General features: G+C 53.3%; 1 protein-coding gene across 1 annotated transcript in view; it reads right to left on the minus strand.

Moving 5' to 3' along the window:
* The window catches only part of EPHB1 (EPH receptor B1), a 309,194-nt gene that overhangs the window by 98,596 nt on the left and 197,052 nt on the right, over window positions 1-13,546 (minus strand). The window lies entirely within an intron of this gene.

Raw genomic sequence — 13,546 nt, forward strand, 5'->3', positions numbered from 1 at the left:
ACTTCCTTGGGGTTTTGCCAAATGAAAGTGGAGGACTAGTGGAGGAGAGACAGGGTGAGAGGAGAGCAAGTGGGTGCGCAGGGGTCAGGAGGCACGCGGTCTTTTCCTGGGCAGGAAGGAGAACGGCTTGACCCACACAGAGGTGGCTGGAGGAGTCGGAAGAAAAGGGAGGTGGGATGGAGGAGCACTGCAGTGTGTCTGAGCAGAAGCTATTGCAGCAAGGGGCTGGGCTTTCACTGAGAAGGGAAAAGGAGGGCAAGAGCCCATGGTGAGGGAGTGGGACTGGCCGGTGCAGTTACTGTGCAGTGGGGAGGATTGCTCTAGAAACCTCTGCTTCTGACACTGCGTGTAAGATGCTGCTGTACATCCGAAGGACAAGGGGTGACATCTTTCAAGAAGACATGGGGGGTGCTGGTGCTGTGGCGCAGGGGGTCAGACTGCCATCTGCAGCACCAGCATCCTATATGGGCGCCAGTTCAAGTCCCGGCTGCTCTGCTTCTGATCCAGCTCTCTGTTGATACTCTTGGAAAGCAGCTGAGGATGGCTTAAGTCCCTGGGCCCCTGAACCCATGTGGGAGACATGAAGGAATCTCCTGGTTCCTGGCTTCAGCCTGGCCCAGCTCTGGCCATTGTGGCCATCTGGGGAGTGAGACAACAGAGGGAAGATCTCTCTCTCTTCCTCTCTCTCTCTCTCTCTCTCTCTCTCTCTCTGTAGCTTTGCCTTTCAAATAAATAAAATAAAATCTTTAAGAAAAAGACATGAACACAGACCCACAGCAGCGATGCTGTCAGAATTCCCCCAAATGGGGACAATTACAACAAAGAGCTCCAAATATCGATGAAGATGCACCACACAAAGCAGGCATTTGCAAACAGGACAGTAATGCCCAAATCTGAAAAGCAGATTCAGACATCTCTGCTTGCAAATAATATTTATTTCCCAATGCATGGTGTGCCTAAACTGAAAACAGTCTGGAAGTAACACATGAGAGCTGTCTTTCCAGGGAAGAGGCTGCTGACGGATGGACCCTTAATCTGAGCTCTGCTCAGGGGCTCTTCCGTTTAGTCCGGGCACTTGCGCAGTGACCAAGGTCATTTCCTCACTCAAATTCCTCTTCGCAAGGGTTTCCCTGGTGACTGTGGCTGAGTGACATTTACCCACCTTAATTTAAGCTAACAGATCCCCCTGCAAGACCTGGGATTACAAGGCATAGCTACTGGGTCACAGGTGGAGGCTGCTGCCTTCTAGACCATAGATGTTGGATTCTCTGTGAGCAGCTACTACGTGCAGTCCCCGTGCTGGAACAAGGGGCACAGAACCTTGTCCTGGAGGTACCCTCAGTCCAGGGGCGCCTACAGGACTGTAAGGAGGCCTTAGAATCAGAATGTGGCCAGAGGGCTTTGGAGGTGGGTTTGCGTAGTTTCCTTTAGAGACCTTATGGGGGCTGCCTCCTCCCCCCGCGAGCCACTGGCTCCAGTGGCTGAGCTCTGGAATCCATCGTTCACACGCAGGCCCGCCTCCCACAGGCTGCTCCCAGGCAATGACTGAGAGTGGCAGATGCCACAGCGGGCCCATTCCTGCAAGATTTAGGACTCTTCCCACAGACGGGCGTCTGCCCCAAAGCTCCCCATGTGCCTCTCCAGTGCTTCCTCACGACTCCGCCCACCCAATCCCCCTCCCCTCCCTCTCTTTCATGGGATCAGACCCTCACTGTGGCCTCACAGCTCCCCCAGGCTCCTCTGGCTCTCATCTCACGTCCCTTGGAAACCTCTGGCACCTCTAGTCCCACCTTGGTATCTGCTTCCTGGAGAATAAGAACTGATGTAGGCTTAAGTCTCCCTACAGTCTCCCAGCTAAGCATTTGCCCTCGGGGATGGGAGGCTCCTGCCTCCAGGAGCTGCCGCTCAAGACTTCCGTCATCTTCACCAAGTCGCATCTATCTTCCCTCCCCTGTCGAAATTTATCTTCTCACTGCTCTCAGTTCTGCAACTGGAATAATACAGGACGCTGCCTCTTCCCCAGCATGGCTTGTCGAATTACTGAAAAAACTTGGTAGAACTTCCCCGAGTCCTCCCTCCTGAAAGGAATGGCCCTGTGCCCCGTTTCTCCCGTGATGATGACGCCGCACCACCCAGGGTAGCTCTCCTCCAGATGCGGTGCCTGAGACCCACGGGGAGCCCAGTTTCCACGCCACTCTTTGAGCAGCAAAGATTAGAGGAGAACCTGCCAGGAGCCAGGAACTGAGTGTGCAGCCTGGTGGGTAAGATGCTTGTATTCGGATTGGAGGCGCTGGGTTCAAGTCTTGGCTCTGGCTCCTGACTTTTGCTTCCTGCCAGTTCAGACCCTGAGAGGCAGCGGCAAGATGGCTCAAACAATTGGGTACTCGCTACCCACAGGGAAAGCTGGATTGCATTCCCAGCTCCTGTCTTTGGTCCCAGCCCAGCCCCAGTGGTTGAAGGCCTTTGGAGAGTAAACCAGTAAAAACTCTGAGATGGGAGCTTTCTCCGTCTGTCAGTTAAATACACAATTAAAAAAAATTATCATGATCTCTGTGCTATAAATCTATTCATCTATAATCTATTAAAGCATGCCCCTGCTGTTCAGTTCTGAAATCACAGGCAAATACAACCTTTAAGTTCCCCCGTGGCATTTCTTCTCACCTTTTGTCTATAGAGCTGGCTTTTGGCTTTGACTCTGGAAATTCACATGCATTTCTTTACCTTATGGCATTAAATTCGGCTTATTAATCTAGTAATTGAAATAGGTGTTGATCCTGATTCAGCCATCAAATGCATTTTCTCTTCCTCCTAACTTAATATCATGGCCCATGTTAATAAATTAATTATACAAATATTGACTGAGCATCTACCGCCCGTCACCATCGTACCACAGAGAACAAATAAAATGCCCTACCTCGCACAGCTTACTTTCTGGTGGGAGGGTTCAGAGAGTAGATGTAATAAGTACATTATGCGGTATGTTAAAAGATACAAAGTACAATGGGAAAAACGGAGCAAGGGAAAGAGGGAACTGCACAATGTGGGAGGTGTGTGTGAGCCAGGGCCCCTGGGAAGCAGGTGCAGGAGCACAGGGTTGAAGGAGGAGAGAGAGGGGACCACGAGGAGACTGGAGGAGAGCACTTGAGAGGGAAGGGTCTGCCCCAGGGGTGTCAAATAATCAGTCACATAAGGCAAGCCCTGAGGGATGTTAAAAGGACTTTGGGTTTCTACCCTGAGTGACCTGGGTGGGGGGACCATGGGAGGGCCATGGACAGGGCAGTGGTGGCATCTGACCTGGAGATAGCAGTATTGCTCTCTGCTGGGTTGCAGCTGGAATGCAGGGGCCACGGGGAAGCACAAAGACCTGTCTGTGATGAGCCTGTTGCAATAATACAGCTGCCCGGCAATGAGTACTTGGAACCGGGCTGTGAGCAGTGGGGAGGTGGCCAATTCTAACTAAATTTAAACTCTGGGGATGGGGGATGTGGAAGAAACAGAAGAGTCAAAATGATTCCAAGGTTTCTGGGCTGAAGCCCTGGAAGAGTGAGGCTACCTTCCCCCAAGATCAGGAAGACGCCAGTAGAAGCAGTTTGGAAGGAAAGACCAGGCGCTCCGCTCTGGACCTGTTAGGTGTGGGATGCCCGAGGTGTCAGAGGGCAGAGAGCCATGCTCACATTCCAATGTAGTGGGAGCCCTGCCCTGATCACTGGGGGCAGGACCAACGCAAAGCCACAACCCTGCCCGAAAGGTCTTTGGAGTCTATAAAGAGACCATCACAGAGCAGGGTAGGCCAGAGATGCTCGGTCGCCAGACTCCACCGAGGGAAACACCCCAGCTTCTACTGAAGGGAAGGACCTGCCCCGGAGCCAGCAGAAGCCGCCAGGGGGTAATGGCCATCCTGCCTGCATGTCTCAGATTTATGGCGATGACACACTGGTCACAAGCCCCGAGGAAGACTGTGTGTCCCCCTGGAGGTCGCTCTAAATGGCTTACATTTTAATCGTGATGGGATGGAGCACACAGGAGAAAGCCAGGAAGCACCTCACCCCCGGAAAACCAGGGGCTGCTCGCATGCGGCGCTCTGCCATCAGCAGTCTCCCTCGGTGATAAATCTGGCGTTCCCTTCTCCAAGGGCAAATGCCACCACTAAATCTGGTGTTTTACGTGCTATGAAACCTTCAGACAAAAGGGAAAATAATAAATATGAGCTCAGGTGTTCACTCAAACACCAACTTTCTCTTGCAACACCAAGGCAGATTCAAGAGGGATGGGGAGGTTGATTCAAAGAGGCAGCCCCCGTGACCCTCAAAAGCATGGATTTCAACAGTCAGTTCTGGCCGGTTGACTTTTCTCCATAATTCTCAGATGAAAGAAGAGTTTCACTGAACGCTTGAAAGAGTCTCTCTTTTGCCAGTGCACACAAAGCTTTTGACTAAATTAAACATTCTACTGAGAGACGGGAAGGAAAATAGAGTTCACAAGATTATTCAAATTCAGCAGAGAAACAAATACGGGCCCCTCTTTAGAAAATATGAAGAAATCATTCATTTAGGGCCTATCAGGAAAGTAGGTGCTAAAGACTCGGTGAGATGTGTTTGGTCTGAAAGGGAGGTGCTGATCAACCCAGACAATCAGGGGCCTGTGCTGGGGTTTAGTGGGCTAAGCCTCTGCCTACAGTGTTTGTATCCCATATGGACGCCGGTTCAAGTCCTGGCTGCTCCTTTTCAGATCCAGCTCTCTGCAATGGCCTGGGAAAGAGGTGGAAGATGGCCCAAGCACTTGGGCCCCTGCACCCATGTGGGAGACCGGGAAGGAGCTCCTGGCTTCTGGCTATGGATCAGCCCATCTCTGGCCACTGTGGCCATTTGGAGAACAAACAAGCAGATGAAAGATCCTTCTCTTTGTTTCTCCCTCTCTCTGTAACTCTACCTCTCAAATAAATAGATAAAATCTTTAGTTTTTTTGACAGGCAGAGTGGACAGTGAGAGAGAGAGACAGAGAGAAAGGTCTTCCTTTTTCTGTTGGTTCACCGCCCCTTTGGCCGCTGCAGCTGGTGCACTGAGGCCGGTGCACCGCACTGATCCAAAGCCAGGAGCCAGGTGCTTCCTCCTGGTCTCCCATGGGGATGCAGGGCCCAAGGATTTGGGCCATCCTCCTCTGCACTCCCGGGCCACAGCAGAGAGCTGGCCTGGAAGAGGGGCAGCGGGGACAGAATCTGGCTCCCCGACCGGGACTAGAACCTGCTGTGCTGGCGCCTCAGGCGGAGGATTAGCCTATTGCGCTGTGGTGCCGGCCTAAATAAAATCTTAACAAACAAAATCCAGGCAATCAATACTGCCCTGTACTGACCCAACAGGAATCTAAGGATGTGAACAGGAAGCGAAGATGTGTCCTGTTAGGCACCAAGGAAACTCTCGCTGGGGTTTAAGCAGAATCAGAGCCAGGAGTATCCCTTAAGACAACTTACAACCAACATTAAGAGTGCCTTTAACTGACCTCATTGGTCAGGGGCCAGCCTTGTGGTGCAGAGGGCTTAGCAGTTGGTCACCTGTGACACCAGCATCCCTTGTGGGCACTGGTTCAAGTCCTGGGTGCTCCACTTCTGATCCAGCTCCACGCTAATCCACCTGGGAAAGCCGCACCCTCTGCCACCCATGTGGGGGACCTGGGTGGAGTTCTAGGCTCCTACTTCAGTCTGACCCAGACACAGCCATTTCAGTCATTTGGGGAGTGAACCAGTGGATGGAAGATTCTCTCTCTCTCTCTCTCTCTCTCTCTCTCTCTCTCTCTCTCTCCCCCAGTAACTCTGCCTTTCAAACAAATAAATAAATCTTTAAAAAGAAAAGCAGACTTCACTGGTCAAGGGGCTCGGAGATGGAGAGAACACAAAGGCGAGTGAGTGAGCCCTTGCTCTCAGCCTTTGCTAACAGACACTGGGGAGCGCTTACTCCCAAACTGCTTTCGAAGCAGGCAGATGTGAGATAGTATATCACACACGGCAGAGTGTGTGTACAGAATGTTCTAGCCCGGGCTGACAAACGAGATGTGGATAAATTGCAGGGGCGGGATGCTCCCAGCCGCAAGTTGTGAGAGAACTCGCAGATGACATGGGACAGGTGTTGGCTCAAACTGTAACAGCCTCTGGCCACTGCCACTGGCCTCAGCAGTGGAGCCTGGCAGACCTCCAGCCAGCCCCCATTTGCAGGAAGGACTCCTACGGGGGCAGTGGAGCTCACAATCCATGAGGCTCAGGCAGGGTTGCAACAGTGTTCTGAATCTAATCTAAAAAGTTAGTAACTCAGGGGCCGGCACTGTGGCGTAGCAGGTAAAGCCGCTGATGCGCAGAGCCAGCATCCCCCAAGGGCGCCGGTTCAAGACCTAGCAGCTCCCTTTCTGATCCAGCTCCCTGCTATGGTCTGGGAAAGCAGTAGAAGAGGCCCAAGCACTTGGGCCCCTGCACCCATGTGGGAGACCCAGAAGAAGCTCCTGGCTGCTGGCTTTGGATTGGTCCAGCTCCAGCCATTGTGGCCATTTGAGGAGTAAACCAGCAGATGGAAGACCTCTCTCTCTCTCTCTCTCAAGTCCTTCAAATAAATAAGTTAGTAACTCAAAATCTGGACCCTGGTGTCCTGACACACAGAAACCCTGCTGTAAAGCACAGGTTCACCTGGACCATCCATTCCACACCCCTGATCTTCTTTGAGCCTTTAACTTAGTAACTGACCCAGTCATGTTCCAAGCTGTCTTCCTACTCATGTGTTTCCCTCACTTGACAAGGGCATCCCCCCCAACAATGAAGTATCTCAGATCCCAAAATTTGAGAAAGAGTTGGTGGTTTTCTAGGCCAATTACTAAATTCTAATGCATTATCTTTGCTTATTAGGAATTAGTTCATAATCTCTTAATTGATTTTTGGGGCAAAATAATTCTTTCAACAGTTTTAACCATCATCTATTTTGGGATCTAATACATATGTAACAGTTTACTGCGTTAAAATATCTTGAGACATCCAGAATATTTGTGAGTAGTTCTAAAGAAAACGAATAGCAAAACACATACATTCAGAATTAAGTTGATCTATTGGAGTAAAACGTTTGAAGCGATCACGAAGATGTGGAAACTGGATTTCAGAGTTCAGGAATGGTCTCTGAAAGGGAAACAGTGTTGCTCCTGCCAGCGGAAGTTGTGCGGGGGACAGCCCTGTTCCCAGGCCGTCTCTCACCCACTCCTAGAGGGTGCGGGTGTCCCACTGAGCCTCCTCTGCCTTAGCTCTAGCAAAAGCTCTAGCAAGTCTCCTGGAACATACAAGGTGCCTTCAGTTAGAAGGACATGCAGACCGTGGACTTCCAAGGAAATCTATAGAAAGAGCAGCCCACCGGCCTGCTCACAGGAGCTCACGGTGGGCAGGGCGGATGGAAGAGCTTTTCCTGGCCCTTCCCAAGGGTGGAGTTGGGGGACTCCTTAGAGTGACCTCTCCCATCTCCCCCGATAGTGCGGCCGCTGCCCCTGCCTGCGCGGCGTGCACTGTGTTTAGTAGCCACGTTCACCATCACAGCCAACGCCCACCACTGGCTGAACATTCGGGCAGTTTGTTTTCCACATTCTCTCTATTAAGAATAATGCCGCTATGAGCACTCATACCCAGGTTTCTGCGTGGGCATGTGTTTGCATTTCTCTCGGGGATAAACCTAGGATTGGAATTGCTGGATCATATGGCAACGCCAACCTCTTCTACTCTTTCTAGAATGGCATTTCCTAGCCAAATCATCCTTGGAGTAACCACCTGCATTGGCCACAGCCAGGAAGAAAACAGGTGAGACAAGGAATAAAAAGGAGCCCCCAGCCCCAGCCTAGAGCAGTAGGGATGGACAGGGGTGAAGAAAGGTTAAGTCCAGGAACTCGCAGATGCCTCTGAGAGAAGTGATTTCCTATTTACACTGTCCTCTGCTTCCTGTATAATCTTGGTTAAGATTAACCCAGGGATTTAACAGCTTTGGGTTTCAAGTTCTTCTATGATAAAATCAAGAGTATGAATCGTTAGGCCATGAATGTTCCATGTTCTGAGGATGCTCCCTGAGTGGTCCATTGCTCCTTCCAAGTAGCACCCACCTGCCGGGCCAGGGACTGGGTCACCCCCTTCTGAGTCCACTGCAGCTCACACACACAGATCAGATCCCAGGCACAGGGAAATGCACAGTCGAGCGACAGCCTTGGGGATTTGTCTGATAAGTGCCTTTGAGGGGATCAATAAATATGACAGCCAAGGCGAGGTGGAGGTGATGGGTAAACGGGCTTGGAGGAAGGGAAGGCCGACAAGCACCTGGCTCCCCCAAGGATGGGAGTGACGGACGTCTCCCAGGAAGGCTGGTTTCTCTCTAACACCTTGAGATGATCTGACGGCTTTCTGGATAATTAGCTAGGAAGTAAGTGACGGACAAGATGACATGGGGGAGGGGACGAGCCATGATGTGCTCATCTGATGGGGTGGCCCTGGCCCGGGAGCCACCAACATTCCTGAGCGTCTGCCACCGCCTTGCCACAGGTCTTGTCCCCTGTGTGCCCGTAGCCCTCATCTATTCCCTGTCTCAACTCTCTTGTCCACCTGTGCCTTGAAGCTGCGCTCCAGCCAGACTGGTCGTAATAAAGCTTGATTAGACACACCCTACTCAGATGCTCAAAAGCTTCAACAGCCCCTCTCTGGGAACAGTCCTAACTCTTTCCAGGTGGCAGCCCCTGGCCATTCACTGGCCCTCTCTCGCTATGACCCTGTTGGCCTCCAAAGGCACAGCTGGACCCACACATCCCCCCTCGCCCCACTTAACCTTACCAAGCCACACCCACCAGGCTGCTCAACCTCCCTCCAAATCCAAAGGCTTTGATTTTATAGCCCTCACTGGGGCGACCGTGTCACCTGGGGATGACACTGTGACCTAACTTGCCTCTGCTCTCCAGCCCTGGAGTCCACTCTTCATCCATGGCAGGAATTATGATTTTTAGCCTCTTCCCACAGTGGGAGCACATAATAGAAGTTCAACAAACGTTTCCTCTTCCTGGAATGGTTGTGGGCTCTTCCCTAAAGACTTCAGAAATAAAGGGGCCAGGGAAATCGCTGAGTTCTACCAAACATAGCTACTGGCTATGCAAAGAGAACAGAGTGGGAGAGGGAGTTAGGCCTGTGACCCTGCCGCCTGCACCTCAGGGGCAACATGGGGACGGAGTGCTGTGTACAGTGCCACTGAAGACACCAGAGAGGGGGGCAGGGTCCACCCCCACCCCACTGGGGTGTTTCAGCTGAAATATTGCCCTAAGGTTTTTTTTCTTTTTTTTTTTTTTAAAGGCTATGGAATCCTTCCTGCAAAGGATTCTGGGATAACCAGACGTGGGGGCCACAGAGCCCTGGAGCCTGCCCCTTCCCTCTCTCCCCAGCCCAGACTCTGAAAGACGGGCAGAGAGTTCCCGAAGCTGCTGAGCAGCCTACAGAAGTCCCCCTGAGCCTCTGGTGGAATCAGCAAGCTTCTAGAAGCTACGGGAGATGCGGTGGAACGGTGGTGGGCTGCCTTTTTTTTTTCTTATATGAAACACACCTGTAGAGAAAACTCGTGATGTCTGCACTCAGATGTCAGTCCAAGATGCCAGGCCCGTGGGGACTGCAGCCACAAAAGAGCTATCTGCAGCCTCCGCCCTCGGAGGCTGCTGTGCTGGGAACAACCCGCTTACCCACAGGTCCCTGCCCTGTGGATGCAAACTCATTGCGTTGCACCAGTGTGCTTGGGTTTTACGTGAGGAAGCCTGACTCACGATGTATCTTTGGTGCAGTAACACTTCCGGTCAGTGTAGATGAGACAAACAGGCAGTTTGTCTGGAGACTGGGTTTGAATACAAAATCAGGATCCTTTCTTTTTCTCATTGCTGTTCCCCATGGTGGATCCAGGCTTATTGTGGGCTTTACATCCTGGGCTTTGTCTTGAGATGACCTTGCTATTCCCCACCCTGCCCTGGAGTCACCTGGGGACACAGGACCTCCCTGGGTGTGCCACCTGTCCGTGCTGTCGGGGAACACAGGCCAAGGAGGCTGATGGGAAGGTTCCATGAGCTGTGAGTGGGACCGAAAGTGAGGGCTTCAGACCTGGGGCTCAGCCTCACCCAGGGGGGGGTTGGTCCGCAGGGCCCTCCTTCGATGTTCCATCCACTACGGGTTTGGTTCTGAGCCATAGAGGGACCGAGGGTGCTGGGTGGGGGCTGTTCTGGGAAGGTGGGCTTGCAGAAGAGGCCCTGGGACTCCTGTCTGAGGTGGGGTGGGGGTAGCAGGGAGTTTCGTAGTGGGGATGACTCACCTGGCCCTGCCAGTTCTCAGAACACACACCCAGATCAGCATCCCCTGAGAACTGGTAAAGAACGCAGAATCCTGGGTGCCCCCTGACTGACCGAATCAGCACCTCTGGCGGGGGGAGCCCAGCTAGCTGCACTGCACTAAGTGTGAGTTTCAACTCCTTGTGTAGAAATCTGGAACTTGGAGAGGACGTGTGGCGTCCTGTAGTTTTGTCAACTCTTACAGTTTGTGGGTTTGGGCATTGAGGGCAAGACAGGGACAGGGACCTCCTGAAGCCCCAGCAGGTTAGGACAGAGTCAGAAAGAGCTGGGCCCCCTTCCTTGCACACCAGGGCAGACCCCTCCCTGTCCCTACCCTCTTGCACTCCACATTTCCAGAGCTCCTTGAGGATGGACAGGCAGCGCCTCTGGGGCTCCTTATGCCCTTGGGAGACCAGATGGCCACACCCATCACTGCCACCGGAAGAGGAGTGAGCAGAGCCCTGTGGCAGGAGGAGGGACCCCTCTGTCTCCTGGGTCACCCCAGCCTCACATTTTCCCAGGATTCCTCCCCCTGCTGGTGTCTCAGGAAACTACCACTAACTGAGGAAGTGACTGCAAATCTGAGCCCTGAGACCCCAGGACCACAGGAGAGTGGGGAGGGGTGCATGTGGGGGTGGGGGACCTGTTAGGAGGCACCTGTCCTAGGCAGGGATCCTGGCGCTGTGACAGCTGCCGGGGTCAGACCCATCCGACTCACACGGCACTGGGGCTTGTGGGAAGAGTGCCCCGGCAGTGAGGTCTGTTCACTGACAGCATAGAAGGCAGTTGGGTAGCAGCACCAGCATCAGAGAAGCCACAGACAAGAGCAAAAGACCCCCAGCAGCAGGCCGCGTGCCTGGGGACCCCTAACTCACCAGGGTGCATTCAGCAAAGCCTCTACTGTAGCTGGGGACAGGCCACCTTGGCCTTAAGGCTGGCCTCACTGTACCTGCAGTCACTACGGCCACCTACCTCTGGGTCTAGAGATCTGAGCTCCTTCTCTCCCAAACAGCTCACCGGAAGCACATGCAGGCTCCCATTTTGCGGGGTCCAGCTGTCAGCCCCTCCCTGCACATTACCATCCCCAGGAAGTCCCGTGTTTCTCTCTTTTCCCTGGACCCTGTCTTCCCCATCCCACCCCTGAGTGCATCCTTGCCCTAGGCCCTCCAAAGTGGCTGCTGATGCCCCAGCAAACTCCCCAGGAACCACCAGCTCTGCACGCAGCATCCCCTCCTCGCTCGGTTTAGGAAGAGCAGCCCTCTGGTGGGGCAGCTCTCAGCTGGTAGAGGGTCTGAGCTGACACTTGGCACCCTCAGACTCAGAGAGTGGGGTGTGGCCTTCTCATTCCCCCTCCCCTCTTCCACACCCTTGCTCACCGCTGTCTACACCAATGCCATGTGGCAGGACCACCAGCCCCGCCCCCCATCACTGCCATGCTCAGTGATGCCTGGGCTTCTGCCTTGTCTTCCTCACACTTGGAGCCCTGCCCTCTGAGGCTCATCTCCCAGCCATGTGAACCCCACACCATCCACTCCCCATCCCCGTCTGCTCTGTGCCTCCCCTGCAGTCACTCCATTTTCTAAACCACAACTTCAAAGTCTCCGCCTGCTCACCACAACCCACTGTGGCTCATGCTGACCTCATCCAACTCTCTTGACCTTGACTTCCCCATGGGGTCCCGGCCCCCTCCTCTAGCCACACCATAACACAATTCACAACATACCCCACCCCACCCCAACCCCATACCCTAGGGTAGCCTTCATCTTTTCAAATCTGAGCTGGAGACAGAGTCCCAGTCCACTTCAGGAGGGCAAGGAGGTGGGGGGGGTGCTTCCTAACCATGTGCTCATGAACCTCCAGTGAGCTCTCAATCCTCTCCCGAGGGCCTGAACTCTCCTGGTGAGGTGCATGTCCCAGCCTCTGCCACAGCACTGCCAAGCCACTTGCATTCTCCTCAAACCGTCAGCCCCAATCCTGCACTTCCACACTCAGCACCTACCTTGTCTCCCACCACACGGAGAAAATAGAAGCCCGGATTGCTGGGTCTCCTAGAGTGATAAACATTTAAGAAGTACAGGATGGGAAGTGGGGTTGGGGCCATGGTGTGGCCTCCGCATTACAAAATAAAGCCCTGGGTATCCTCAAAAAAAGAAAAAGAGAAAGAAAATAGAAGCCCGGACCTCCGATGCATACATAACCCCTTGACATGGGCGCTCAAAATCTGCACCAATTATGCATGCTCAGAACTGATCCCATCTTCCCATGGCGCAGCCCTGGAACCTTCTAGGAGCCCGCAGAGGTCTCCTGGGTACTTGCAAACCATTTTCTCCTTCTCCTGCTCCAGGTTCTTTGTTCTCAGAGTCAGCTGCCTGCAAGAACCCTCCAGGAGAGTGGCTCATTAAGCCAGACTGGCAGTCTCCTCCCTGAGGACCTGCAGCCCCGCCAGAACAGTTTCCGGTGCTTCCAGGTTCAAGGCAAAGTGTGAGAGCCCCGCCCCCCTTGTTAGCTGTAGCACCTCATCAGCAAGCCTCAGCCCCACAGTGCCCCCCCCCCACCAGCCATGCCAGCCTCCTGTCTCCACCCACTTCCTCCCAAGCGTCCCACCTCAGAAGCAAACAATGCCAGCTCCCTGCTTTACCAGTCTGCAGCAGGCACGGGGTGGTGCTGAGGTGCGGGGTTGTCTGCAGGAGTGAGATGGGAGCTTTTTCCTCGGTAGCACTCGATCAGGAGCAATCCCACCTCACCCTACTGCACATCCAAGAGCCCACGGTGCAGCCCTTCTGACTAGCACAGCTCGGAGAAGGCCAGCACTCATCACGCTGGGAGTCTCCAAAGGGCGGATACGCTCATGGTGGTGGACACGGTGGGTGGACAGCACGACTGGGCTCTTGTTTCCTGAAATCTTCTTGATAGAGAAAGCATTTACTCTGTCTCTGTGTCCCTAAAGAGATGTTTCAAAAGAGGAAGCACGCTTTAAAGCCCACGGGCTCAATTCTGTAGCTATCGTCCTGCCGTTTGGCTCGCAGAAGAAAACTGATCCCAAGGCCCAGGGGATTGGCAGACAGTCTCCCTCACACTGGGGGCTATTTGTGGTCCAGCGCTGCCTTTATTTACCCAGAACATTTAATGTGTCTTTTCCCCCCATCTTTCACATCCTCTCACAGAAGATGTTAATTTTCCGAAATTAAACACTTAG

This window comes from Lepus europaeus, chromosome 2 (genome assembly GCF_033115175.1).
Source record: "Lepus europaeus isolate LE1 chromosome 2, mLepTim1.pri, whole genome shotgun sequence".
Classification (NCBI taxonomy): domain Eukaryota; kingdom Metazoa; phylum Chordata; class Mammalia; order Lagomorpha; family Leporidae; genus Lepus; species Lepus europaeus.